Below are 12,506 nucleotides of genomic sequence, written 5' to 3'. Positions count from 1 at the left end.
ATGCTGCGTTTGCCACTTTCTGAATTTTGACATGCTTTTTCTTGACTGGAAGTAGGAAAAACCAGACATGGGTGTTTCTTAACTGGCTTCATTAAAGCATCAATCCAACTTATTTAAAGTTTTGTAATTAGTATGAATGAAATAGATGCAATATATGTCAATAAGACAGAAACCCAACAACACAAACAAAAACACCTACAGGGCAATGAACTGTCTTCAAGCATTCATAGCCACAGGTGTCAGGCAATATGTCCAGCTCTAATTTGTTCTTGAGTCTAAAAAGTTTGTAAGAATTAAACACAAACCATTCAGAATATAACATAAGACAACAACTGAGGGGGTGTTTGATTTGGGATGCGCACATGAAAATGTGGCAGAGTTAAACTAGTTATTGTCTTGCCTTGAAAAAGCAAGACTGAGATGTGGTGTTTCCGACGGCGGCATCAACAATGTATTAGTTTGTGATTAGCTCAGTTTATGGGAACCACTGATGTTAAGTCAATGATATTGTGGTATACAGTTGTATAAGCATTTGCACGTCTCATTTCCATGGAGATTATTTGGTCATGCCCCCTCAGTCATGGTCTATTTTCTGAACTTTTGCTTACTTTACATGTTTTGGTTTATGATTGTGTCAGTTTAAGGGGAACCATAAGTTGAAGATCAATGATGTTTTGTATGCAGATGTATTACCATCAGCATATATCATTTCCATGGAGATTATTTGACCCCTCCCCTAGTCATGATATATTGACTATGGATCAGTTGCATAGTTAACATGTCAAAGTTTTAGGTTCTAACCACTTATGATTGGTCAATGGTATTTTGTATGCAGTTTTATAAGCATTTCTCATTTTCAAGGGAGGATATTTGGCCCTGCACCTTCAGTCATGGTTCATTAATTTGAATGTTTTGCATAGTTAAATATAGCCATTTAGATTCAACATTTCCATTATACTTTCAAGAGATCGAGATCGATACGAGGTTATATCGACCTGAGAGTAGCATATTGACCGAGGTCGATATAACATCGATTTCACCTCAACCAAAGGCTACAATTGTTATATTATTAATCAACAACTATTGCATGAACAATGTAAAATTGGGGATTTTTATAATGTATTTTAATGACATGCTGTATGCCCTGTGCAATATGCTGTTTTTGACCTACGAAAAGCTAAACACAACAGTGTTGGCGTGCAAACTCGGTAAAATACAAATTTACATGTGATCAAGGTTTAACGAATCACAAATCCTTAAAATTATTCGATTATTCGATATCACATTATATTAAATTCCTGCGGGTGGAATCATACTTCCATAAAATATTGTAAAAAATTGTATCTTTCCCTGCTGTAAAACTTCCTTAATGTTGAAAATATGATGTGAATTGGTACCGGAGAATCACTGGAAACGCATGCATATCCAACCAACTGACAGATGGTTCTTTATAGAACCAAGAAAACGAAAAAATCGTTACGTTTATCATCAATTGTGTACTATGAAGGTTACCATGAGAAATTGTAAGTGTCCAAAAAAGTATGTTGGTCACTATTAATGTTTCATTGAGTAAAGATGATTTGATTAATTTTATTTGCATATTACGAAAAATTTTGATTGTTCACATCTTGGAAGTACTATAACAATATAGACCATTGAAATTTTAAATGTTACCGTTAACTCCATGTCAATAAGCGACCTGCACTTATCAAGTTTTTCCCTGCAGTCATGCTTTAGTGACTGGTAGAGAGTTGTTTTGTTGGGGGGAGTCGGCTTTAACTTGCGCCCTACTTATAACGTATTGTATGAAAAATAAAAATTCCCTAGGTGTTTCGTGTTGTTTCGCGGGTGTTCCAAAGTTGTGAGTTTTTTTTTTGTTTTTTTTTTGAAGTCCCTACTATGTTGTGGTTAGGTATAACTCTATAGATTTTTGAATGAAATGTGTATATTGTTATTGCAATTATTTAATAAAAAAAAAAGCCAAAGACTGCTGTATGCGTCAAATAAATAATAGAATTATCACATATTTCTTTCACCTACTTTGAGCTTAGCAAAAAATATTGTATCTGAAATTCCCATAAATACCAGAAGACCAGTTTGAGTTTTTATCCCCTTTTCAGTGAGGATTGCCGTGGTGTTGTCCCTCACTGACCATGGGACCACCGAATACTGAATATGGTAAGTAAATTTTAACTGTATCCCTGTATTGACGGTTCATTCAACCTATGCCAACATTTTGAAATTTAGGTATAAAATTGTATGAAAAAATGTTGGCATAGGTTGAATAATTTTTTACAGATTAAGTGTTATCAAAACATAAATTGATTAGGGTCTAATCAATTTACAACCAGTTTAAATTTAGCGTTTAAGTGTATTTTTAATAGTGAAAATGTAGGTTATTGCATGTGTTGATGATCTCTTTTTCATTAGGAATAAATATAATAAAACAATGGAAAATAAGGATTTCTATAATTTTATTAAAGGATTCTATTCATATCAAATATCTAACAGTGTCAATCTCATGAATAAAATACAACAATGATCAAAAAATTTTATGATGCCATCCTTCTAAGTGGCTGTTGTTTCTTGGGCCTACTGTCTCATAATGGTTCCAAAGGTGGCGGTTCGTCTCAACCCAGTATTCAGTAACATAGTCTGTAAACTCTAAAGTGTTGATGTTTGTGTTGGCTCCTTCGATTTCTTCTAATGCATTCAATCAAATATCCTCTACGTGCTGCATTGGTACAAGTGGAAGAACTGCTGCACGTCGAACCAATCTGGTAATGTCATTGTTGTTCTTGTAATGGGTCTGAAGACCAGTATCTTGAGCCTTTCGCCATATACACTGAGTATAGTGAAAGAAGCAACCTTTGCCAGTTCTACCAGGAAATACTTGATAAGCTGCGTTACGTACTGCAACTTCATAATCCAAAAATATAGTAGTTGGTTGTAGTTGTAGATCAAAGCGTCGGCATGCTTGTTTGAGTAGTGTCAAGAACCTTGTGTAGATGATTTGGCTTTTACCGGGTAGTAATGCGTAAACCAGTGGGTAGATGGCACCGTCGACGAAAGCATGGAATGGGTCTGAAGACCAGTATCTTGAGCCTTTCGCCATATACACTGAGTATAGTGAAAGAAGCAACCTTTGCCAGTTATACCAGGAAATACTTGATAAGCTGCGTTACGTACTGCAACTTCATAATCCAAGAATATAGTAGTTGGTTGTAGTTGTAGATCAAAGCGTCGGCATGCTTGTTTGAGTAGTGTCAAGAACCTTGTGTAGATGATTTGGCTTTTACCGGGTAGTAATGCGTAAACCAGTGGGTAGATGGCACCGTCGACGAAAGCATGGAATGTATAGAGTTGAAAAAATCCATCTGGACATGTATAAAATGTTCCATCACCATATATGATGTCAGCTGCTGTAAGGTTGGCTAGGTTCTGACGTGTAGTAAACATCATAATTCCATCTTGTACACCATCATCTGCCATTAGAAACTGTTCTCCAACTGTAGTGACTGTCCAGGGTTCTGTTAGGTTGATCTCATTGCGTGTTTTTGGTAGTGCTTGTATGAGTTTTGATCTCTCGCTGTAAAAGCTACCTCTGCAGGATTCAAAAGTTGGCAGATTTTCTACTACCTCTTGTGTTTCGTCATTCCATTCTGTGTTGCGTAATTTAATGACCTCTTGTTCATATATAGTTGGAACTGGTGTAGTCTCCTCTCGGCACCGTTTCTTTATTGTCTGAAGTATCTCATCTACTTTGAGTTAAACTTTGTGGTTGTCATGATTGTGTCCATTTGGTAGTTTGGTAGGTATGTTGTTGCGAGTATTTAATGTAGCTGGGCATTTGCGTGTAGTACATATCCAGTATACTCTATCATCTCATCTGGTTTTGACTCTGTACTGGTACCCATTGTGTATTATACTCTGGTTGCCTAGTTTAATGGTAACAAACTGAATATCTAACTGTGCATTTTTTTTCTTTTTTTTTTTTTTTTTTTTTTTTTTTTTTTTTTTAAAAGGGGTTGAGCTTATTTCGCCCCTTTAACACAAAGTATAACAAATGGGCTTGGGGCTTATCTCGCCCTTTATTTTAAACTAATTTTAACTTGTATTTGTTTGCAATTGTCACTATTGCTTGCATCCTTTCTTGACTGAATAGAAAGTTCTATTAATAGAATAGGTATAAAGAATAGCAAATATCTAACTGTGCATTTGCCATACTAACTTGTGAATGAATAATTACTACTACTACTAAATAGAGTTTAATGGCGACTACCCTTGCGGGTATTGCGCCAGATTACCTTATATAAAAACATTTCAAATAAATGTTTTAAAATTTATTATTATTTAGGAATTAACCTGTATTATATATTCATATTATAGTAAATTGTGAGTTTTTTTTTTTTTTTTTTTTTTTTTTTTTTCCCTTAAATTTAATCTTTATATTTAAATCTGAACTATGGTGTGTATTTTAATTATCTTAATTATCTTGTGGTTAATTTATAGTGAGAAGAAAAATTTTTGTGGACTTATTTTTCTGTTATTTGTAACTTAGCCTGCTTTATTTATAAATATTAAATGATTTGGTAAGTAGGTGTGTTTGTTGTTTATACATGAGAACTGTAAGTATCAAATACTCTTGGATAGACATATCTGACTTTTCCAAATATGCAAATCCTAGAAGGGGTCTGACATATTCCCGTACATGGTATATACATTAATACAATTATACCCAGTGGCGTAGCTAGGCCATTTGTAAGTGTACGCCCGATACTCGGCGAGGTGTCTGAGGGACCAAAGCGGGTCCAGGGCACAGAACCTCCTAGTAGGGGGTTGATGGGGTGAAGCCCCAGATACTCGCGTTATCGAGAAAGAGATACCATTTCTGTCATTAAAAACTCATCCATAGCTAAATATTTAGAGTCTAGTTTATTTTTTTTTAAGTTTAATTTATTCATTGTGTTGATTTTGAATCCAATGATCATTTGTCTTAGAGAAAAATGTCCAAACCAGTTACTTAAAATATGTTTAAAAGGAGATGTGGGATCTACAAATAGCCAAATCAAGATAATAAAAAAAGCAAGTCTCCATTTCAATATTGTTCTTTTAATTATTTCGACTTCATCTAAATTTTCACCCATTTTTATGCGCAAATTCTGTTAATAGACACATGAAATAAATAATTTTCATAGATTTTCAGGTGAAATATAAAATTCGTAAAGAGTTCCGTGGAACCCTGTGTCTCGCCTGGGATTACTTCTGTCAGTGTGACTATAAAAAGTTATCTATTGATAAGTGAAATACATGATTTAAGAAAAGAAAAACTTTATCTTTAAGATAAGCTTATTTCCAAGGTTCATAACAATCTATGAAGGTTTACAAATTCATCATGTAAAAACAGACCGTCTGTTAATTATAAAAAAAAAATAAGTCAGTAAAATACTGAAAAATAAAAAAATAAAAAAAATAATTTCAAAATTATCTCTTTTAAAATCTTTAAAAAGCTTCTGCCAAATGTTCATAAAATTTCATGAAAGTTTTGACAAAGTAATTGATTTGTAACAAACTTTAACCTCAAAATGTATCTTCTTATTAACTACAAAACAACAAAGTCCTTTTATTAGTTAAATACGGAAAATAAAAAAATATATATTTTCATTATGCTCTGGATACTGACTTTTGATCATTAAAAGTTTGTGTCCAACTTAGGTAAAATTTCATGAAGGTTTGACAAAGTAATTGATTTCTGAAAAAAACTTTAACCTTGTACGGCATCTAAATATTAACTGTAAACAAAAGTTAATAGATATAAGAAGATGTGGTATGAGTGCCAATGAGACAACTCTCCAACCGAGTCAAAATTTATAAAAGTAAACCATTATAGGTCAAAGAACGGTCTTCAACACGGAGCCTTGGCTCACACCGAACAGCAAGCTATAAAGGGCCCCAAAAATTACTAGTGAAAAACCATTCAAACGGGAAAACCAACGGTCTAATCTATATAAAAAACGAGAAACGAGAAACACTTATGAACCACATCAACAAACGACAAGTCCATTTAGTCGACCGTGCAAGACCCTCATTGAAGTCAAGGTCGTTAAACACCCCCTAGTAGTTAAATATCGTTGACATAACACTAGTGGTTTCCCATAAACAAACTTATTACAAACTAATGCATGTAAACCAAGCAAAAGTTTCAAAGTCAATAGACCATGACTGAGGGGGCGGGACCAAACAATCGCCATGGAAATGAGATGTGTCAATGATAATACAACTGCATACTAAATATTATTTGCCTACCACTAGTGGTTCCTCATAAAGTGACCTAATAACAAACTTATACATTGTTGACGCCGCCGCCGACAACGACGCAGGAAACAACATACCTATGTCTCACTTTTTGACTCTGTCAAGGCGAGACAAAAATCAAAAGAAATATTCATAAAATTTTGCTCTGAATACTGTCTTAAATTTGGTCATAAAAAGCTTCCGTCTAACTTCCGTAAAATTCCATGAATGTTTGACAAAGTTATTGATAAAACCAAAAATAACTTTAACAACAGACTGAACCTAAATGTTGACGACACCGATGGAATCTAGGAACGCTTAGCCACGGTCTCGTTTTCCCGACATTAATGTCGCAGGCTCGTCAAAAATGCAAATCACATATCGAATGAATTACTTTAAACAATAGGAAACTGAGTAGAATTCACAGTAGATTCAGACTTTGACGGAAAATGAACGAATATGTAATGTGAAACTATTTCATTAAAAAGTAAATTTCGTGAATTTTAAAATTTATTATTGAAGAAAGAATATGAAGGCTCGTGTGGTTTAAGCTTTTTTTTATTTGTTTAGATTAATTATTTTTTTCTCCTAAATTCATGTGTACGCCCGGGCGTTTTGACGTAAACGTAGCTACGCGCCTGAATACCGCGGCTCGTACGTCCTTGGTAAATTGTGATTCTCTGTATATTGAATTTGACTAAAGATAGCACCTTCACTTATATTATAAAAGATTCTTAAACTTACGTTCTAGAATAAAAATATAGTATTACCGTGTATGTATAATTAGGATCTATAAGATTAATGTATTGTTTTGACATTTTTGTGTGTAATAAATAGTAAGTGTTCATGTTTTGCAGTTATGTACAGTATAGATACCAGAGAGTGCTATCTTGGTAGTACTTGATTTAGTGTACTACTTTAAAAAAAAAAAAAAACTTTCGTAAAAGTTTTAGTGTATATTGTCAAATTCAACGGGGTTATATTTCTAATATTTAGAAATCATAAACTGATAAATGATACCTTCCAGCTCTGTTACAACTATTAAAAAGCCAATATTTAGAAATAAAAAAACTAAAAAAGGTAAATAATATATATCTACCAAATTATTTGTTTTTGGTGTCGCCCGTTTAGACTGGAGTTGTTTCCCTTGCACTGTAAAGAAATAAACATTGTAGGTAAATACTTGCAGCCGTGAAGCTACCACGTGGTAACCATGTGCTTTAAGCAGACACGGCGAGGAGGCTGTGAGCAAACAGTTCCAGCCCTAACGGATGATTTAGCAGCCGTGAATAGTAATGATAGACAATAATACTATAAATACAAGGTTAGTATTTACACGGTGCTTTGTTTTTGGTCGTTGTAAAATGTGCTGGTTGGTTCTTAAAATCATCATATCACAAGGACCGGGGTTCTGGCAAGCCAGTGCCCTCAAAGAAAAATATCCCACAATAAGATAACTCATCTCGTCCGTCGACCCCATGTATAACCCTATCAATATTTTAGCTACGGTGTCAATAGTTTATCCATTGACAGCAGCTGAATCACATTCCTCATAGTGTTAGTTAGGTACATATATATATACATGCAGTTAATTCTTGTTGTGAGGTTTGTGTCCCCAATTTGATTTGGGATGGACCGACGAGAGAGTGATTGTGATTGATGATTTCTGGGAGATATGTCAGACTCCTGTGGCATGATATTTTACATATGATCACATAGATATAGGAAGATGTGGTATGAGTGCCAATGTACATGTATTTATAAGAAAATTATAATAAAATCTACTTAATGCTAATTAAATTAATCAATTTTATTTTCATTTCCTTACATAGATTTTCTCATATCAAGAGTTCAATTAATCAGTTGTTACAAATGTAATTAGTATTTTGAATACTTGATACTTCTTGTCATACTTGTTAAAATCCATGGATTGTTGTCCAGTGACTAATATTTCATGTTTTGTTAAAAGTAATTTTACTAATGATTTACAAGTCCTAAAGTGTTTTTCATTTCTGTTTACCTATACTGATAATATCTGTAGGTATTCTCACCCTTACCATAGGTATCCTATTAAAATAATTATAAGCATGTTTTTTACAAAGTTTAAACTAGAAACTAGAAATATATAGCTAGCTTTTTAGTATATTGATATTCTGAATAATTTTACTTTTATCGCATACCCGTGTTTATTAAATAATCCCATATTGGGATTAGTGTCTGTGAATATCCTGAGAATAAATTTTTATATGAGAGATCTTTTACACCTGTTGATTCAAACTTTTCCATCATTTTTTGTCTTTGTGGTATGTACTTCCTACAGTTAAACAGGTAGTGTTGCATGTCGTCCACTACTAAACATGTGTCTCACAGTTCACTATTACATTTACCCATTGTGTATTTGAATTTATTAGTGAATATATAACTTGATCTAAGTTTAAATAGAGTTCTTTCTCTTTCTCTAGTACTCTTTGGTATAGTAATACAAAAGTTAACATTATTTTGAATAGTGTGTAGTTGTTTACTTTTTGTGTTATTTTCCCAGTATTGTTGCCACATTTTCTTTAGTAAATTTTTACATAAACATTTGATATCTTCTTTGTAAAGCGGTATATTAGTTATACATGTCTCTATTGATAGAGCCTTTTTAGCTGCTGTGTCTGCCATTTCATTACCACTTAAACCCACATGACTGGGTATCCATTCTAATAGGATATTCAAACCTAATTTGGAAAGTTTACTATATATATATTGAATGTCATATATTATTTGTGTTTTAACTTTGAATATACTTCCTGTGATAGCTTTTAGTGCTGACAGTGAATCTACAAATATTACAGTATTTTCTGGTTGAAATTCTTCTAACCAATATAAAGATAAAAGTATGGCTGTCAATTCACACATAAATATTGAAACATGGTTTTGCAATTTAAAACCTTTATTAACTTTAAGTTCTGGTACTACAAAAGCACATGCATTTGTGTTGTTTTCTGGATTCTTAGATCCATCTGTATATATTTTTAAAAAATTACTATACTTGTTATCAATGAGGATATTTCCTTCACTTTTAATGAGGTGAGGACTATCCTTTTTAGTAATAATTTTTGTAAGTTCAGTTCTGACCTGTGGTTTTAGAACATGCCATGGTGGAGTTGGGAACTCTTTACATTTGTATACAGTATTAGTATCTACATTAAATTTATTCATAGTATCATGTGCAGTAACACAATATGGTTTTTGATTTTCCTTAATTTTTTCCTTATTAAATTCATATATAGCGTTTTCTTGTAAACTCTTTTTAGTTGGGTTTGTGTCATTGAGACTAAATATATTCATAAAAGACTTAGTAATAAGACTTTTTCTTCTCATCTCATATGGGGGGTCACCAATTTCAGTCTGTAATCCACTTATACTAGCAGTTTTATGAGCACCTGCACATATTCTTAATGCTTGGGCTTGTATACTATCTAGTTTTTTCTTGACAGAGTGGGAGGCTGAGTTATACACTTCACAGCCATAATCAATCTTTGACCTTATCATTGATATATATATTGTTCTCAGGGTAGAACAGTTTGCACCCCATTTGGTACCAGTTAATAATTTCATGCAGTTCAACACTCTTGAACATCTACTTTCTATATATTGTACATGTTTTAACCATGTTAGCTTTGAATCAAAAATCATACCTAGAAACTTGACTTCTTTAACAAATGACAATATGGTTTCTCCAAGTTTAAGTTTAATACAAGGGGAACTACTCTTACTAAATATCATAGCTACAGTTTTTGTTTGTGATATGAGGAAACCCCATGTATCACACCAAGTACTAATTGTATCTATATCCTCTTGTATTCTTTTTTGTAGATATTTAGTGCTTTTACCAGATAACCATATGGCACTGTCATCAGCAAACTGTGACATAGCACAGTACTTTAAATTATTGGATATATCATTCACCATGATGTTAAATAGTGTAGGACTTATACAACTACCCTGTGGTGTACCATTCTGAATTATAAATATTTCAGAGTAAGTATTATTAACTTTAACTTGTATTGTTCTGTCACTAAGAAAATCCTTTACCCATCCCAACATATTACCCCTTATACCTAGTGAAGCCATTTTTATTAATAACCCATTTTTCCAAAGCATATCAAATGCCTTTTGGAAGTCTATAAATACACCAACTGTGAAATGTTTTTTGAGAAATGCTTTGTGAATATCATTATCAATTCTAATTATCTGTTCCATAGTATTTCTATTTTTTCTAGATACCACCGTAGTCTATTATTAACCATTTTCTCCATTATTTTTACAAAATTAGATGTAAGGGCTATTGGTCTATATGACTGTGGGTCTGTGGGGTTTTTTCCAGGTTTAAGTACTGGTGATATAATAGAAAGTTTCCATTCACTTGGTAGTTTTTGTAAAAACCATACTCTATTAATAAAAAGTAATAACACAGACAGTGATTTGTCTGTAAATTGTTTAAACATAGAATATGTAATTTTATCTTTTCCAGGGGAGGTATCAGATGTATCACTGATAGCATCTTTTAATTCTTGTATAGTATATGGTTCATTATAACTATCAGAGTTGTCCTTATAATAGTGTAATAATTTACAGTACTCCTTTTGTTCTAAATCTTGTTTCTGAATTTTAAATTTTTTAGAGTAATTATCATCACTACTGACTTGGGCATAATTTGTAGCAAGTATATCAGCTTTGTCTTGAGTACATTCATATTTGGCGTTGTTATATAACAGGGTTGGTAAGTTTAATTTTTTAAAAGTTTTACCCAACATTGATTTTACTTTTTTCCATACATCTGATAATTTAGTATCATTATTGAGCAAGTTACAGTAGCTCTCCCAATACATAGCTTGTGCAGCTTTAATAGTTTTTCTGCATGCTCTTTCTTTTTCTCTATATGTAGTGAAATCAGTACCAAGACCTGTATGTTGGGCACGATTTTTACAAATGTTCCTTTCTTTTACATATTTAGTGCATTCAGGTGTCCACCATGGTACTTGTGGTTTTTTAGGTTTATTATTTTTCAATTTGACTGGGATGCACTCCCCAGCTATTTGGAGTATTTTGTTTGTTAATCTTGAACATGTTTCTTCTATATTGTCAGAAATCATGTCAGGACTCAAATGTTCATCACATTTGCTGGAGAATGCCTCCCAGTCTGCTTTCTTATAATTATATACAGATTCAGTTTCATCAGTTTGCATTTGTTTATGACTAAAATTAATATTTACAACATGATGGTCACTGCCATAAGAACTAGTGAGGTCAACTGACCATGTTATTTTACTAGCTAGACTATAACTACAAAAAGACAAATCAATAGGTGCCAGTTCTAATGTACTGGGATTACACCTTGTACCTGTACCATCATTAAGAAGTACTATATCTTTATACTCAAGGAAAGAGAACAACTCTCTTCCCTTAGTATCTGTGTGTTTACCACCCCACATAGTGTGGTGGGCATTAAAGTCTCCACATAATAAAAATTTTCCCTCTATTTGGTCAAATATATTGTTATATTGTGGTAATTTGGTATCTGATGCTGTGTCATAAAGATTGACCAGTGTAATATTATTATTGTCAAAGTTAAATTTAATACATGATATTTCTAAATCACTATCAATATTATTTTTCAGATATGGGAGGTTTTCTCTGACATATATTGCTGTACCTCCATGTGATTTAGTATTGCGTACAGAAAAATCAGCCAATTTATAACCTATTACATGTGGATGGTCTTGTTCGTTTTTGCACCATGTTTCCTGGAAGCAAATTATATCAGGCTTTATTTGCGACATAGCTATATACTCGGCAGCATTATTGTGAATACCACGACAGTTCCAATGAACAATGCTAAACATGATGTTGTATATTAGTAAACTAGTAAAATTAGCCATTATAAGCACAGATATAACATATAACATTACTACTGTTACTATTTTATGATTTGTATAATACATTATAGCATTTCTGTTGTTACTCTATTGGCCAATTGGAGACCTTTCGAAACATCGTAATCAAATCCAAACATTTGTTTGGTTGCCATTGATACGAAACCAATAACTTTTTCTAAATTTAGTTCACTTGGTGGGGTTTGGGATGTAAGTATGTTAAGCATTGCAACACTTATAATTGGAATTACTTGGTCTATTATGTTGGTGTTTTTATAACTTTTTTTAATA

General features: G+C 32.7%; 1 long non-coding RNA gene across 1 annotated transcript; it reads left to right on the top strand.

Moving 5' to 3' along the window:
* The first annotated feature begins 7,245 nt into the window (after window positions 1–7,245).
* On the top strand, window positions 7,246–12,295 carry LOC127733180 (uncharacterized). Its single transcript, XR_007996818.1, has 3 exons — window positions 7,246–7,618; window positions 10,156–10,320; window positions 11,961–12,295. It is a non-coding gene; the product is annotated as an uncharacterized LOC127733180 (long non-coding RNA).
* The last annotated feature ends 211 nt before the right edge of the window (window positions 12,296–12,506 follow it).

This window comes from Mytilus californianus, unplaced genomic scaffold (assembly GCF_021869535.1).
Source record: "Mytilus californianus isolate M0D057914Y unplaced genomic scaffold, xbMytCali1.0.p SCAF_3, whole genome shotgun sequence".
Lineage (NCBI taxonomy): Eukaryota > Metazoa > Mollusca > Bivalvia > Mytilida > Mytilidae > Mytilus > Mytilus californianus.
This window is presented reverse-complemented; position numbering and strand designations above follow the sequence as displayed.